At 42.0% G+C, this 18,591-nt stretch overlaps 1 long non-coding RNA gene across 1 annotated transcript; it reads left to right on the top strand.

Moving 5' to 3' along the window:
• Positions 1 to 17,268: 17,268 nt before the first annotated feature.
• Positions 17,269 to 18,362, top strand: LOC120544955. The gene is made up of 3 exons (XR_005636609.1): positions 17,269 to 17,351; positions 17,554 to 17,638; positions 18,101 to 18,362. It is a non-coding gene; the product is annotated as an uncharacterized LOC120544955 (long non-coding RNA).
• The last annotated feature ends 229 nt before the right edge of the window (positions 18,363 to 18,591 follow it).

Here is an 18,591-nt window from a genome sequence, read left to right as displayed (position 1 = left end):
AGACAGAAGCAGAGTTGTTTGCTGAGAACTGGTTTTGGAGTTTCTCAGAGTACTGTTGTTTAGCCTCTTTCACCGCCTTGCTAAACTTGTACTTTGCTACTTTAAGTCTGTTTTTGTCTCCACTCCTGAACGCCTCTGCCTTGTCCAACATTAGCCTTCTGAGTTTGGCTGTGAACCAGGGTTTGTCATTGTTGAAACTCACCCTGGTGCATGATGGAACACAGCAGTCCTCACAGAAGCTGATGTATGACGTCACAGCCTCTGTGTACTCATCCAGACTGTTGGTAGCAGTCCTAAACACATCCCAGTCAGTAGAGTCCAAGCACGTCTGGAGATCCTCCACAGCTACACTGGTCCACTTCCTTGATGTCCTCACTACAGGTTTGCAGAGCTTTAGTTTCTGCCTGTAGGAGGGGATCAGGTGAACCATGACGTGGTCAGAGAGTCCCAGTGCAGCACGGGGGACGGCGTGATAAGCATCCCTGACTGTGGTGTAACAGTGATCCAGAATGTTCTCCTCTCTGGTCGGGCATTTAATATGCTGTCTGTATTTAGGTAGTACATGAGTGAGGTTTCCTTTGTTAAAGTCACCAAGGACAATAACTAGGGAGTCCGGGTTGGTCCGCTCCACACATAGTAACTGGTCGGCAAGCATGCGCTGTGCGACCTGCACGTTGGCCTGCAGCGGGATGTAAACACCGACCAGAATGAATGAATGGAACTCACGGGGTGAATAAAAAGGCTTACAGTTTATGATGTAAGATTCCAGGTCAGGAGAACAATACTGCTGGATCACTGTCATGTCGTTGCACCAACTGCTAATGATGTAGAAACAGATTCCTCCACCTTTAGTTTTGCCGGAGAGGTCCGTGTCTCTGTCCGCTCTGTAGAGTTGGAAGCCTGGCAGCTGCAGCGCAGAGTATGGTATTAATCCACAGAGCCACGTCTCCGTGAAGCACAAAACAGCAGATGAAGAAAAGTCCCTGTTTCCAACCAACAGCAGTTGTAATTCCTCCAGTTTGTTGGGCTTTGAGCGCACGTTAGAGAGAAATATGCCCGGTAACGGTGTGCGTAATCCTCGCTGGCGGAGACACACCAGCGCACCAGCCCGTTTCCCTCTCCTCCGGCGTTTCGCTGCGTGAGCAAAGGTGAGCGCACCTTTGACTAGAATGTCCAAAATTTCCAGTGAAGGGAGAAGAAAAGTAGGAAATAAATCCTCTGGCGTTGTTCCCCTGATGTTAAAGAGCTCTTCTCTAGAAAAAGCGAGTATCATCGCAAAAAACAAAGTTAAAACACAAAACAAAACAAAACAACACGCACAAACACACAGAGTCGACTGTCTGCGGCGCCATCTTGGTCTATCGTTTGCATGTCTCTACTTTGGAGGATATACTTTCAACCTCACCTTTACGTTTTAAGCGAGTCAGAAACAGTCCAAGACTAGCTGCTACCACGCAGTGAAGGGACAGCTTTTTTTTTTTCTTTTTTTTTTCTTTCCTTACCCGTATTCCGCGAAGACCTGCCTCTGATTGGCAAGTGTTCGTTGCCTTCGTTGTTTTGGTTGGTTAGGTTTAGGTAAGAAAAGGGATGTCACAGTCAGAGCCAATCAGAGGCAGAGTAGGGGCGGGTCTTTGCGGAATACGGGTGTCAAAAAAATAGATACCTTCAAAGAAATGGTAAAGGGAAGGACCGGAGTATAACTTAAATGTTAATATTAAACACACGCAATATCAAGGTTTGCTTACACAAACCCACGACTTTTATTTATAGACCCTTTGCAAACACGTGACCACGACCACGTGACGACGCCATGACGGACGGCAGAATCACCGGAAGCACAAGCTAAATAGTGTAGTAGACGAGCGGAAAGTTTCATTAGTTTCAAATAAATAACACTAAATAAACTGTAATAATACTACTACTACTGCTGCTACTATCTTCTTCTTCAGACATTGTTTAAATTCACCTACCCTGGTCCCTGTCTCGATCCTGCCGGTAGCTAGCTTGCCCCGCTAGCCGTTAGCTGCCGTCCGGTGAGTGTAGTCAGCCAGGCTTCTGTGATAATCATCCCAATAATAATCCATGGAGCGGCGGTGGTGTGGCTATGTCTTCCAGTTACTGAAGGCTAGCTTTAGCTTGTGCTTGGAGCAGCAAGTTCATCTGCCTGTTGCCCCTCTGTCTGTCTCGTTCTTTCCAACTCTTGTGAGGCTAGTTCTTCGTCTGTATACTCGGATTCGAATAAATAAGGACGACCATCAAACTCAAAAGGCTCTTCCGTGTGTTGTATATCTGCCATGTTCTCCATAGTTACGTTACTCCAAACTTCTTCCCTTGTAAACAAATCTGCCCTTCACTCTTCACACACTATGCTCCGATCGGCACACTACTGTTTACCTTTTCCTGCTACAACTAGCAGCTAGCACTACTGTTTTTTTTGGGGGGGGGATACACTTCAAGACGTGACATGACATGTCCTCTGGAGGACATAGCCACACCACCGTGAATTGTTTTTGGGATGATTATCACAGAAGCCTGTCTGAATACACTCACAGGACGGCAGCTAGCAGCTAACGGCTATCAGCAGGGCAAGCTAGCTACAGGCACGTACCGTTGTTCACTGGCTGAGCCAATGCATCTTTCTAATGGATGCCTGAACGCATCCCAGCTCTGGGAAATAATTCATCACACGTTAATCCATGCAGTAAATCACAGAGTGTCTATGATCACTATTAACCACACATAATGTAACATCTAGCCATCGTCTTATCTGTGAGTATATTCCCTGCTGACCGGTGGATATTTCGACGCGATGGGCAGCAGCTAGCGAGCAGTCCAAAGCTAGCAGAGTGATATGGCTCTGGCTGCAGCTAGCTGGTCGGCTAACCGGGGTAGGAGCTCCGCAGACCCACATTTAATTCAGTTGTTTGGCCTTTTTGAAGCTAGTTTCCGTGCCTTGTCATCTTTAATTTAAGCAATATTTTTTGTATGTGTGTTAAGTTAAATGATCAAGGGAACGGCTTACTTTTTGGGATATGTAAGTCACTGAATAACCGATGATAGTTATGTGGGACCTGTTAGCAGGAACAGCTGGTTAGCACGGCAGCTAGCTGGGTGAGGAAGTTTTATTATTATTATTATTTATCAGTCATTTAAAACAGAAAGGCAATACATATACATGCTTGTGTTGGTGAGGATTACTCTGGAGATTGTGTATGTGAGAACAAGAACAGCGAACACACTCGTTTGACTCATAGGTTTGACTTGCCGTCCGTCTACAGAATAGCTCTTCCGCCGTCCGTCATGGCGTTCATAATTCGCGGGAGTAGAGTGTGACGTCACGTGCAAAGGGTCTATTGTTTCCTCATGAAGCACAATGTAATGATTATTTTCGCTTTTATAAAATCTGCTCTTAGCCTGAAATTGCTGTTGCTGTGTCTGCCACTCCGTGTTGTGTTTTGAATTAGGCTAACGGTCTTTCAGGCATGCACCTACCTATTATGTAGAAGCATAAATGATTGCTGTTTGGGCACATTAAGCAACTTTTACCAACATGATTTCACAGGTGTATTTTGTCTTTATGTTAACACACTGACAATATTAGAAAACATGCTTACAGCAAATAAAGTAGACTAGCTAGTCTACAAACCCAGACAGCAGGGAATGTGAAGCTACAATTAAACTGTCAATTAACATTAGTAAACCTGTTTATTCAATGTCCACAAACTAACAAATAAGTCTAACAAGACAAACACTTAATTCACCATTCATTTAACTTGAGAGCTATAAAGTTAGCTTAAAATGTTAAGATACATCTGTTACACTCAAGTTAACTTACTACACAACTAACTAGCTAAGCTAGTCGCTCTAATGTTAACAAATGTTAACTGATCAAAACACAAACTGATAGCATTGGCTAGTGTTAACAGAAACCTGTTCAAATAAAAAATATAACACACCAATGATTATAAATTGCTTGCTTACCGAAAATGTAGAGCTATGGATACAGCATTCAAGGAGCTACTAACGGGATAACGTTTAATCCGAGCCTTCAGAACAAAGTGGCGGCATGTGTCTGCATATGCGCAGACCACATAGTATGTGGAAATTTAATTTTACATATTTTTTTCTAATTACTTTTAATTGACTGAAATTAACTTGTTGTAAACAAGGGCAGTGCTTTTGAAAATTAATTAACAGAAATATGTAGGATTTAATAACACATTAAAATCTATTAAATAAACCAGACTAAAACATGTAACATTTACAAGGGGTCAGAATAATTTTTTTCAGTGTGGGGTCATAGTGTTTTGCTACGGTTCTGCCTGTGATGTGGGGGGTAGATCAGCTGCTCACCAGTTTAATAAAGGAGAGTGCATGCAGGTGGGCCTAATTACGTCCTGAGGGGCTGGGCACTCCTAAGGTGTAGAACAATAGGTAAAATAGCAGTGACTGACATTTTTTATAATATCTGGGGTGCCTGTTGTTGTGGGTGCACATATATGTGTAAATAGTAATGTCGGCAGTAACTGATCTATCTAGTTGTAATGGTATTTTCAGGAACAAAGCCTTAATGTTGCTTTCTCAGGTTAGCTCACCCTTATAATCCCCTGTGCAGGTGGTAGGGTCCAATTAGGTGAGGTTGAGTTAAAAGAGCTTCAGGAGAAGGGGAAGATAGAGAGGGCTTGGTAGCTTGCTGTGAGGTTGCTAGTGTGTTTGTTTTGATGTTAGTTTGCCTCAGTTTAACTTAGTTTTTGTATCTATCTGGGTTCAGTTTGTGCTCTGTGTTTGACTATGTTTCTGGTTTTGTCAATGAATGCACCAGGTTTTTGCACTTCAAAAGCTTGCCCTCCGATGGTTTGATGAAGAGTCCCGACCAAGTACGTCCAAATATGACGCCACAGGGCTAGACACGAGTCCCGAGAGCGTCTAATAGTGACGCCAAGAGTCCCGCCCAAACGAGTCTAAATATGGCGCTAAAGGAGACTTTTTGCGTCAATAACAAATGCCAAAAGCACCTGACCAAGTGTTGCTTTTTGATGTGATGGGAGTAACAATGTGTTGGATATTTTGCAATTTAGAATGAGAAGGAGGGAGTTCATCCTGATCCAGTCTAGTCTAGTCATATTCTTTTTTTGTTTAGTTTCTCCTTACAAAAACAGTTTTTCTTTTTATTAAACCCAGCAGGCTTTTTTGTGCCACCCACTCTCTCTACAGGTTTTGTTTTTCTTCCCTGTAAGTGTTAGTTTCTTTTCATCCGCTCCATTTCTTTTCGTGTAAATAAAGTAAACATGAAGCCCTCAACTTTCTTTTTCTATCTACCACCAGGGACACAGTGCAGCTGAAATCCCAGAGCCTCTTTTACAGTGATTCTAATGAGTTAGAAGTTTAGGGGTTTGAATGTTTTTTGATGCTAATTTGAACAGAACTTACCAAAGTTTGCATTTATTTTTTCGTTCCTTTATAAAATTTTAAGTTTTTGTCATCTTGTTTTGACATTGCGTTTACTTTAGGGTTTGTAAAGTAATTGCCAAACGGTGAAATTAATAAGAATACAAGTCGAATAATATTAAATGTGCACCTTTTTTCTGGGACCGAGGAGAAAAATGATTTTCTCTGTTGGAGGTCACAGGTTCATAATGAGGCGTGAAACTAGTTAAAATTAATTTTCCCCGGGCGTTAAGTGACGGCCACCGTGGTAATGGATTGTGATTGGTCCTGTAGATGCTCTGAGGCTGATATGTGAAAGTCAAGACTGTAACTGAGTGTTTAAAGAGACAGACCGGGAGAGAGACCACCAGGGCAGTGCCTGAATTAGATCACAAAAAAGGTGATCATCGCATGTGTTCTGGATATATTTATATGCATATCTTGGTAATATATCTATCACTTCACATATTTTTTTATGCATTTCATTAAAGTTTTCCAAAGCTAGCCATGCAGCATTTTCACTAGCAACTATTTTGTGGGAAATTACTTTTTATTTGATCAAAGTTGACTGTGGTGTGATAAAATTTACTTAAAGAACTAGATTTACAACCCCTTTTAATGTTTTAAATGACCATCAAAATCAAGTCTACGTAAATTGTAGGCTATGAAACTTCAGTGATGAAATACTCAGCTGTGATAAGGTTGTGTGTAAAGCTCCTTCTTGTATGAAAACATGCAACTGTAAAAGTAGCTTATTATTGCATAAGTGGTGCAGGGGTGTAGAAGATTCATTGAAAGTAGTTTGGAGCGTGCTCGCGTGTCACTGTAGCCTCAGCAGCTGGCCCACGGTGACCAGATGCAGCACGCACAGAGCAAAAGTCTGATGTCCTGCTACGCGCAATTTCTACTTCTTTTACAAACCTTTTGTCAAAATGTTTCTCTGCAACAGATGCAATCGTTGCCTATGCTGCACCCGCCCTATGCGCGCTGCGGCTTGCTGGTCTGGTGTGCGGAATTTGGTGGCAGATGGGTCACCATGCTTCGGCCATGCGCTCCTGTGTCAGGTGGTGGTACAGTGGCATAGTAGCCTACTCCAACGACCAGGGTTACAATATGTTTATGTTAACAATGACTTTTTCAGTGCTGTTAGTGCGTTCCATTTGTACTCAGAACTCGGAGTTTCCGAGGTGAAAGTCAGAAACACACCCCCTGACCTCGGATTTCCGAGCTCAGAACTCGGACAACCTTGCAGTTCCCTGAGTGATTCCAACATGGCTGCCCCGTGCATCAACAGTAGTGAAATATTTAGTAACCTACCATTATTAGTACTATTTGTGTCTCACTACACACAGTCCTGTCCAACTTCTATCTGTGGATGTGGTACGCTGTTTGTATGCACAAAGAACAATATAGTAATAAGTTGTTATCAACTGGTATTGCTAACAATGGCTAACTGGGCTGAACAATCTGACTTGTAGATGAAAGGCATTCAACTCGGGTGTGGCATCATTCTCAGCTCCGGCTTGTGAGTCCTGAGGGAGGGAGGGAGGGAGGGAGGTAGGTAGGTAGGTTATTCATCCCAAGGAAAATTCTAGGCATCCAGTATCTTAGACAACCATAACACAACAAACAATAAACATATATTTCAAATACATAAAAATCACTCACAGAAAATTAAAGAGTTAACAATTTGTAAAGTGATAAGGTGCTATGGTAGAGTGTGTGCAGTGGTGGTAGTGCAAAAGTGAACAGTGCAATAGCTTATTATTAAATATTAACTATGAAAAGACAAGAATGTAAACATAACAGAATTGCTTGACAACCAAGTAAAGAAATAATATACTTTAAGAACAATATAGGGAAGTTATAAGATGTAGATGTTATGACCACATTCCAGATTGTGTAGGAGGGCTAATATAGCCTATAAGACAGTCAGGTGTACAGCAGACAAAGCGATATAATGGTAGGGGCTGAGAGAGAGGCTCAGGCTGAAAAGTCCATTTCTCCCCTCCCCTTTGTGTGGTATTGAAGAGTTGGATGGCCCTGGGGACAAAGGACCTCCTTAACCGGTCTGTTGAGCATGACAGTGACAGAAATCTGCCACTGAACATGCTCCTCTGTTTAACCCTTGTGTGGTCCTTCGGGTCCCAGTGACCCGAAGGACCACACAAGGATTATGTACTTCCCTTTACTTTGTTGAGAATTGCTCTCTAAACCCTGTTTCTTGTAAAGTAAGTAAGTAAAGTTTATTTCTAGAACACATTTAAACACAGTTTAAGCTGGCCAAAATGCTGTACAAACAAGAACTAAGGTGCTGTATTAACCCTTGTTTAGAGAGCAATTCTCAACAAAGTAAACGGAAGTACATAATCCTTGTGTTGTCCTTCGGGTCACTGGGACTGGGTTAAAGAACGTGCTGTGTAGTGGGTGGCGGTCATTGTCCATGATTGCCAGCATCCTGCTCATGGTCCGTTTCTCTGCAGTTGCTGTGAGTGACTCCAGCTCAATGCCAACAACGGAGCCAGCTTTCCTTACCAGCCTGTTCAGTCGCCCAGCGTCTCTCTTCTTAATGCTCCCCAGCACACCACAGCATCAAACAGGACACTGGCAATGACTGACTGGTAGAACATCCAGAGGAGCTTACTGCAGACAGTGAATGACTTTAGCCTCCTCAGGAAGTAAAGCCGACTCTGCCCTTTCCGATACAGCGCATCCATGTTGGCTGACCAGTCCAGTTTGTTGTCCATGTGTACCCCCAGGTACTTATATGTGCTGACCACCTCCACATGGACCCCTTCAGTGGAGACTGGTGGTGGTCAATGTGGAGGTGGTCAGCACATATAAGTACCTGGGGGTACTACTTTTCTCAGCATTAAGCTAGCTATTTGTTTACACAGAGACGCAGTTAGGCAGGTGTTAAAGGGTCTGTACCTGTGAAATAAGATGTAAGGGTACTGATGTGGACAAAAATCAGAAGTGCCAGTACTCAGCACTGGTGAGTACGAGCAAACGAACTACTGAACATCCTTCAAAGAGCCAAACCTCTCTGGTTCCTAAAGTCTTGTAAAACTAACTTTTTGTTCTCAGCAAACATGGCAGCAGCTTGTCAAATACTGTGCATAAATTCAGCAAAACAATTTGAACATCGACAACTTCTCAGTCCCTGCCCTCCTTTCCACCAAAACCCAAAACAGTCACCTAAGCCCCTCCCCCACAAGGGAGAATGAATGCATGTGCATGAGCAGTGACTGACACGCAGTTAGATACCAACCACTTCCTGCTGTTGGGACCAAGCAGGGGGTTAAACATTGATGTTAACCAAAAATTGCAGAGACAAAGGATCCTACATGGCCTACATGTGAATCCCAAAGCCAGTTTCACCAAACTCCTACAGGCCGCCACTTGGAAGCAGAGTCGCCAAAATGGAGATTCTACCTTAAACACGAGGAGGGCAAGGCAGACTGGGGGTGAGACAAAGAACTGCTTCACACCTGTGACAAGGTTGCGCTTTTCCCATCGGCTGTCAGGCCTTTGAATGCACCACCCCGCCACTAGGAAGTGGAGGAAGGATAAAAGCTGTCGGCGTTTGTGTTTCTTTGCTTTTCACGGTAATTCATTTTACCGACAGGAGGTGCACTAGTCCGGACTAGCTTAACCAGCGTCACCTCGCTGGTCGAGATTGAGCTGGGACATTTTATATCTTTCTGATATACAAAGGGGATCCGAGGAACACTGGCCCAGTATTTCCTCGATCTGCAGCGGGTTTAATCAGCCCGGATTCAAGAAAAGGACTACGTTCCGCTCTTCTTGCGTCGTCGACCTGGATCGCGTGTCGTCTACTGCTCTGGACGAAATGGATCGTTAAACTCTGGCGAGAGATTAACTACAAACAACACATGTACAGTAAGAAGGCTTACACAGTTCTGGGCAGACGTTAGAACTAGTGTGTTTGGTTTGTTTATTAATGAGCAAAGGGTTCGCTACCGCTTGTTGCCATTAATGTGATCTGTGATTGTAATCATGTATTGGCCCATATCCTGGTTATTAATCTGTTTCTGTGAATGGATAATTGATCACGATACTGTTGATTATGTGGTGTTAAGTAGCTGGGTAAAACCGTAATCGCTACCTGCTAAATCACTCCATTCACGGAGTTTAGTTACTGTCTGCCTCTTCCCTTCAACTTTCTTCTTTTACTAATTATACACCCACACACCCCCACACACAAGCTAGCCACGTAGCTCCCAAACTAACGCTTCTAGCTTAACCACGTGAAGTCGGCTTAGGTTTGTACGGAGCTAACACATGACCTAGCATACGGTTTAAGCGTGCGCGTTGCCTAGCAACCCGCTCGACCTCTTCAACCCCTCCTCGTGCACCCAGCACCACTACCGCCCTCTTGAGGCTAAATAGTTTTGTGCAGCTCACAGGAGTGGCTATTTTGTAGTTTGTGTGTTAGAACTACATTTCGACACCGCCCCCTCCACTTTCACTCACTGTTACACACACACACACACACACACACACACACACACACACACACACACACACACACACACACACACACACACACACACACACGCCCACACACAGACACAGACGTGTCCATGACATATGCTGCTTTGTTTTTGCTTTGTTTGGTTGTGATATTGTAAAAGGTATATACGTTTTATTATTGAAGGATTATTGATTGGCTACTGATAATTGTGACGTTAATAAATTCGATTATACTTAATTAGCAGTTGCTGGTGATTATTTGTGTACTTATTGTGATAATTGCTGGCGAATACAGGTCCGTGCTCGAATTCACACCTTCCTTTGTTTCCTTTTAAAGGATCACTACAGAAATGAGACTGTTCCACAGTTTGATTATTGGTCCCTGACTTGCAGGGTGGTGCCCCGTTTTGATTGTTTGTCGATTTGATAAAGTTATTAATAACCATATTCATAACTTCATTAATATTGATAAAACATCTTTGATAATGTGCCAATGATCAAATCTGTACCCTCCGAGTATCCTAAACTGCGTTGGCACTGAACATTGGCACTGGACATAAATGCTCTTGATAATTGAGGGGTGACATGTATTCGTCCAATAAGGATGTACTTCTAAGGAAATTGGGCTGGGGAGGCAGCCCTGGTGCTCATCTGGGCACATCCCCTGCCTTCATTACCGTAACTTCTTCTTCGCTGGAGGCCCTGTCTGCTACGAAACCTCCGCAGCAAGTCCACTGTGCTGCTACCTATCTGGTATCTGGTTTTCCCGCACCACTTCCATTTACTGGCTCCTTGTTGCAGCTCACATCAAGTTCACAATTCTGGTGCTAGCCCACAGGGCAACGAAGGACAATACTTCTCCCTAACCCTAACCCTCCACGCAGGGGAAACCCTGGTGACAATCACCACAACCACAAGGTCCCCATTTTGAATCGAGCCAAGGACATTTATTTTATATTGTTCTCTCTCTCTCTCTCTCTCTCTCTCTCTCTCTCTCTCTCTCTCTCTCTCTTGTGTTGCTGTGTTCGAAACAGTTCCCACATTCCCTCACTCACTATTCGCTATACAGTGTTTATTAAAAAGTGAACTACATAGGAAACGACCAAACCAGATTTCGGACACTCACTGAAAACTTTGTTGCGTAGCTTATTTATGTGATGGAGGCATCATGTAAACAAACCTAAACATAATGACTTACAATACGTCCTTGAAACAAACCAAGGACTCAGGAGGATAGTACAAGGTTGTATATATGTGAACCCCCCACTATTTCAGACTACACTTCAACATTGCCTGCTGGCAACATCGTTTCTTTAACCCTCTGAGGACGAAAGATGTACCGGCATGTCCGAACGATGTTTGATAAAACTCAAAAGGCGATATTACAAAATTTCATTTTAGAAATGTATTTACTATTTTATTCATATTCATACTTTTGTGAACCCAAGATTTTTGTAAACTCATATCAAGCAACAAAACACCTGAGAGTAGGAATGTTTTCACAAGAGATTTGAGAAATATTTCTGCTTTAGGGCCAAGTTATCTCTTAATACACAATTTTGGGCGTCGCTGTACAGAAATATGAGTTTGTTCTGAACATTTTGATATGAAACACATGGAGATCAGGTTATATGCAAATTCCCCATAAAAGGAGAATTCAAGAAGATATCTAAAAATGCCCTTAGACCTCAGAGGGTTAAAAACAAAACAGAAAGTTTGACGCATTTCTGCTGTCGAATTCTGAAAATGCTTGCAATTGCTTGTTTGGAAGAACATATCTAGCATTTAGCATGACATGACATCTACCTTTTTGTTTTGAGTTTGAATGCATTTTGTTATAGTCATTTTGAACATGTAAACCTCAGTCAGTGTTCGAACTATACCGTGGTCTGTGGGGAGCCACCATTGTGCACTTGCGACTTAAAATGACTTACAAAGATACATAACAGCTACAAGTGTATGCACTACACAGGATTTACCTTATTATACTTTATCGACAGGAATTGATGGAATTTCACAAATCACGTTTTCAGGGGAGCCCATGTCTTATTAAGGGGAGCCGAGCTCTCCTTAGCTCCCCCGTAGTTTGCACCCTGACCTCAGTGAAAGTCAGCCCAGTTTGTATGATTACTACCGTAAAATTACGATTAAACTGTTGGATCTTAGGGCGCATGTGTAGCTCAACTGGTTGAGCGTGCGCCCCATGTACAAAGGCCTCAAATGCCCAAAATAATGTTAAACTGCAGTTAAGGTAAAGACTATAGCCTCATAAGTAGTTGTTTTTCTTGTTGTTAATGTCACCAAAATGCACTGCTTTTGTTTTCATTTGACATCTATGTGCTTAGCTCAGTGAAACACGACAAACACACACACACACACACACACACAAACAGTTTATGTCCCATTGTTTTGCCGATATAATTGTGATGCAGTTTCAATTTAAAACAAAAACAGGCGAACTGGATGAATAATTCATTTACTGTGTGTGTGTGTGTGTGCGCGCGTGCGTGTGTGCGCACGCGTGCATGTGTGTGTGTGTGTGTTAATCCCTTCAGTTTTGCTGCTGATTTCCTTCGTCAAGCGTGAGAGAGTAATTAATCAGATCTGAAATGAGATTCTGGAATTAAAACCTTCGTGTGTGTGTGTGTGTGTGTGTGTGTGTGTGTCTCCAGTTTAGCCCTAATGAATTCTGACAGGCAAATTATATCAGCTTCCTCCTCATCATCATTTCTCTGCTCTTTCTCCTCTGTCTTTTCTCCAAGCTATCCTCTTTTCTCTTTCTTTCCTTCCTGTATCTTTGTCTTTCTCTATTATTTGCATTTTTATGACAAACTGACTGTATGAAAGGCCTGAAACATTCATTCATCTGGTTTTATTTGCTGTCAATGTTACGTTTAAGGTTTAGACAGGAGCAGGAATTTTTTTATTATTGTTGTGAATCGTTCATTCACCTATTTCCCACTGTTTCTATGAAATGCAGTCAAATATGTAATATGACAGGAAGTGATTATATTGTACATATGACATGGCTGGTGTGATGGATCCCTGACCTCATCACAGATACCTTCAGTTTATTATAAAACATAAGCAGCTCCTCAGCCTTATGCCCTGTGTTATCAGCTATGTGACACACACACACACACACACACACACACACACACACACACAGACAGCATTACCTCCCGATAGATCAGTGTATTGAGCTGTGAAATGATGTTTGCTGATCATTTATGTGTCACACCAACATGCAAATAACAGCGTTTTCATCGCAACAACTGAAAATAATACAACACAACAAAGATTAATTAAACAATCTTCTCCCCCACCTTACTACATCTAGTAAGTCATTATAGAGTGTGGTCTAGACCTACTCTTATCTGTAAAGTGTCTTGAGATGACTCTTGTTATGATTTGATACTATAAATAAAATTGAATTGAAATTGAATTGAATCTACACATGTGGTTGATGTGTAAAACAGTCTGTCATTCTGGATGTCGTAAGTTTGCCCCAGGCCCACCAGAACACACCACACAAATGAACTGAAAAGATTTTAGTCCCACTGACCTGGGCTGACAGGACTGCCCCGCTAACGCTGCAACACCTTTGACCTAAACTGCTCCACCAGAGAATCATGGTGCTGTTTGAGGTTCCTGGTAAGTGCCGATGGGACTTGTTGGTCCTATGTACTTGACTTAGGACTTGACTCAGACTTGTTAGTCTTTGCTGGGGACTTGAATTGGGAAGGACGTTTTTTAACTTGGGACTTGTTGGTCGTTACTTGGGACTTGGCTCGGGGCTTGTAGTCTTAAAGCTATACTGCGTAGTTTCGGTCTCCCCCATGAGGAATTCTAAGTAACAAACAACAACAAAACTACAAACAAAACCGTCGGCGCATCCACATGATACAAGCCTTCCGTAATCGCCCACCACTCCCGCCCCTCCTCCACACAGTTGCTAGTAGCCAAGGAGGACATGGAGGATTAAAAAACATGGACTCTTCAGAAGAGGTCATTATCTTCACTCAAGTTTCTGCGCAGGAAAGTCGCCGGACGCCACAATCTTCTGAACATAGTCCTACTGAGAAATCCAGAGAGAGTTGTGTGGAGCTGATAGTCTTAATTAGCTTTGTAGCAACTCATTTGGTAATGGCTTGAATGTAACAGACATTCATTTATATTAAAAAAACATACGCACTCAAGCTTTAACTTGGGACTTGGCTCTGGACTTGTGTGTCTTAACTTGGGAGTTGGGAGCTATATACTGTAGTGGCTGTGTTTCAAACCGTTCCCTATCACGGAAGTAGTGCACTATATAGTGTGTTCGCCATTCTGTAGTGGCGTTTACAGTGCCAGTTACAGTTTTTGACGTCACACACACAAACAACAATGGTGACCCCCTGTTGATGCTGTACCGGTGATTAAATACATAGACATAAATGGGCAACATAAAGTAATTCCACACATTGTAATCAAAACAATACACATTCCATTGTGTACTGCTACAGGTTATGTTTATAACTGAAGCCCAAAATATGTCGCTGACTAGAAATCGCTAGTATCAGCTAGCGCTAACTAACGTCAACGTTAGGTGGCCGCTAGCTAACGTTAGCTAGAAGGGTTTGTTGTGACTTTGCCTGGAACGCAAAATGGAGCAGGCTTTCATTTCTAAACAGTGGAAATGTAACATGCAACATACATATACACTCTTTTATTCTCCCGCGTGCTTGCTTTGTTTCAGGGACGTATTTTTGTTTTGTTTATATCATGCTGAAATTTTCAACGTAGTGTCTGAAATCTTGTTCGGTCGTTCCCTATATAGTTCGATATTTAATAAAACCCCATATAGGGAAGTGAGTGAATGACTGAGGGAATGGGTTTCGAACACAGCTAGTGAATGAAATTAACATTTTTAATTACAAAATGGCAAACATATTACAGACCTTTTCAGTGGAATTCCATTGCTAGGCAACTGGCAGGCCCCTTGTTAACTTCCTGTCCGTTGATGTCATTCCTATCATAGACATAATATAGAGTAGACACCGCATCGACCTCTACTGCCTACTGGCGCTGACGAGCCGTGGGGCCGCCATCTTGGACCGGTCACCCGCTCCACTCAGTGTAATCTGTTTGGCAGGTGCAATGAGTTGTCAGTGCATTTAAATAATCATATCTCACTGAATACCAAACTGATTTTGTCGCGTTTTTTTTTTTTTTGCTGCAAAGGTCATACGTGTACCTATGATACAGGACACATGGTTCGGCGTATTTTAATATTCATAGTGGGCTTAACAGTAATAGAATATTCTGATATATGATATTAAGTGACCAGACGTCCGAGATCAAAACTGGGAACATAATCCCAGAAAAGGGAGAAAAACGAAGACATTTCCAGTTTGACTATCAATCTGATTGAAAAACCTAATGTTGTGACTTCAAAAGTAAAACGGGGACAGAGGTATTTTTTTTTCTGTATTTAGCCAGGGACAGGCAATCAAAAACGGGGACTGTCCCCTGAAACCGGGGACGTCTGGTCACCCTATGATATGTGATGTAGGCTATGATAGGTATTTTGCAAATCACACACTATAAATATGATAGAAAAGCAGAAACAGATAGTGGCAGTAAAGTCAGATATTTTAATAAGTTGAACAAACAATATATGATTATATTAGAGTCTACTTAAAGCTTTTTATATTTGTCTCTCACACTCACACACACACACACACACACACACACACACACACACACACACACTGTTCTACCACGTTCTTCTGCATCCATCTCCTCCCAGCCCTTGACATTTAGCAGCCCCCCTCCCAACACACACACACAGACACACACACACACACACAAGGGTTGCACAATATTGACAAAATGTGATATTGCGATATCGATATGAATTTAGATATTTTTCAACATATGTAAAATTACAAAATAGATTCATAACAAATTAAACAAGTTTTCTTACAACACAATGTTTATTTCAACTGACTGTCATATTGGACTGGTCCAACATGAATATATAAATAAGGACCATGTCTACAAAACAGGACATGTTCTACTGGTTGTACAGTATCAAATATATAAAGAGAACAGGACATGTTCTAGTGGTTGTACAGTATAAAATATATAAAGAGAACAGGACATGTTCTAGTGGTTGTACAGTATAACAAATATAGAGAACAGGACATGTTCTAGTGGTTGGACAGTATAACAAATATAGAGAACAGGACATGTTCTAGTGGTTGGACAGTATAACAAATATAGAGAACAGGACATGTTCTAGTGGTTGGACAGTATAAAATATATAAAGAGAACAGGGAGTGTGAGTTTGTCAATGTGGTGCAGCCTTATTTTGAGAAACACAGACACAACCAATGACAACAGGCCTGAATGGTGGTTGTCGATGCCAAACTGTGTCTCCTCAATGTGTTCCCCAAGCAGAAAAACATCCTCCGTTCCAATCTCCTCCCGGACGATGTGTGCGACTGTTGACACCTTAGGAGCTTGTACTGTTGAAGCTCGGCGGATCAACCTCTCTGCAGCTCTCAGCACCTTATTATTATTATTATTATTATTATTATTATTATAATAATAATAATAATAATAATAATAAAATACATTATATTTATATAGCGCTTTACACAGTGCTCAAAGACACTTTACAGAACAGAGAAAATAAGAACAAAGCAACCTTAATATACAAAGATTAAAAGATAAAAAAAAACAAGATAATAAAATGTGCCTTGTGATGGAATCACTAGGCCGCCGTTATTTTTCAGGGTTAGAAGGAGGTAGCTCTTGTCAAATGAAGATGGTACAGCATCTCTGACCAAGCTCGCATGGCACACATCACAGGACAGCTTTCGTAGAATCTGCCGGACTACAAACCCTGCTATGTAGACCAGAGCATTTTCCACCAGACCACCAAACCGAGTGGGGAGATAACTGTGTTCACACACAAGGGCCGAAATGTTGGCGAAAGGAGATGGGTTATGGCGGCATAATAATGTAAATAATCGCGAGAAGATTTGAGATCCTTGCGAGAGTAAATGAGATCCGCGCGCGCACAAGCGAAAGCTGCACGCGCGCATATTACTTTTGCAGGCAGAATTTCTCTGCTCGCACAAGCAGGATTGTAACCCGCGAGGAGAAAACTGTGCTTTGAGCGCGTGCAGAATCCCATGTACATCTCATCCCATCATCCATCCCTGCTGCTCACGGTTAATCTTTTTGGCAGTAGGTGGGCGGATCCAGTCGGCATCATTTCACTAAACATGATTGGTTACAGTTCCTGTCCTCTGTGATTGGCTGTACCATTTCGCTGTGTGCCAACCGCCAATAAAATCCCATGAAGAAGAGCTGTGGCGGCCATAGCAGTAGAAGTAGAGCCAGGACAGGACAGCGGCATGGCTGACCATCAGGAGGTAAGTTACGTAACGTTATGTCTTACAGTGCATAATATTCTGTGCATATTGGGTATAACATAGCTTATCATTTCCTTAGATTGACATTCAGTTAAATATTTTACTAGCTTACCTTACATTGCTGCCGCTATCTGCCGGCAGCAAGTTGTAGACTTGACGTAAGCTAACGTTAGCTTTTTTGTTGTTTATGTCTATATAACAGGCACAGTTACAAAACGCTGCCAGGCGGGTGGTAGCCTTGTTAAGGAGTGCCCTGGATAATGAAGCTGAACCATCTTCACAAAACCGTAAGTGTGCTGTTAACATTGTTTAAGATTATTTAGCTGTGTGTCATTCCTTAAGATACCGTTTTATTGTTTACAATGGCTGCACAGTAACAAGTAACAACAAAACAAAACATAATATCAACGTGACCACTGAAACCTTTACAAACCTTATTTTCAGGTCATGTGACTATTTATCATGTCCAGACGTAATTTTAACTGTTTCACGGGTATTTTTTTAAACTGAGTTTTCCCCCTTGCTATAAAATAAACTGCCCACATAATAATACCTCAAAAAAACAATTGAATGCATGGTCCAAATACACTTTACTAGATGAAACACAGAAGACCTGATGGTCATTTTAAAAACACTTCAGTGAACTTCAGGGTCTTCTTGAATTGGACCCTAAGATGTATTAAAATTAATGTTATTTAAGCGCTTCTTAAATACCCTGTTTTTCTTACACATTTCCGTTAACTTCTCAGTCTCCCAGGCCTATTCAAATGTGGAAAAGACTTCAGGATGGACCAGGGAGACAGATGCAAACAGCGGACGAGCTTGAGAGAGATTGAAAAACAGGAGAGGACTGTCATTTGCCTACTGGACAGGCCCATCACCTCAACAGGGAGATGGATTTATGCTTCAAATTGAATTTGACCATCATTGTGGAGCGCACTATGGTAGCAACATCACATGTGCATCATTCGTGTTTTCAAGATTAGAATACTCCGGTGCTCAAAGTGAGAAATGGAAATAAAAAGAAATGAAATCTCCACAATGTCAGTTTCTTATTCTAATATGTTGAATTGTAAACCATAAAGAAAAGACACTTTCTGACAAACTTGAGAAGCTTTAGTATTTCCCTTTTATGCAATTATATCAATACACTCCACTGCATCTTATAATAATCATGTATACACAACATATCTTCAGATGTTGATTTTGAATGTATGTGACTGAAGGATGAAGTGTTCCC

The sequence above is a fragment of the Perca fluviatilis genome, chromosome 17 (assembly GCF_010015445.1).
Source record: "Perca fluviatilis chromosome 17, GENO_Pfluv_1.0, whole genome shotgun sequence".
NCBI lineage: Eukaryota > Metazoa > Chordata > Actinopteri > Perciformes > Percidae > Perca > Perca fluviatilis.
Note: the sequence above shows the minus strand (reverse complement) of the source record. Positions and strands in the feature narration are given on the sequence as shown.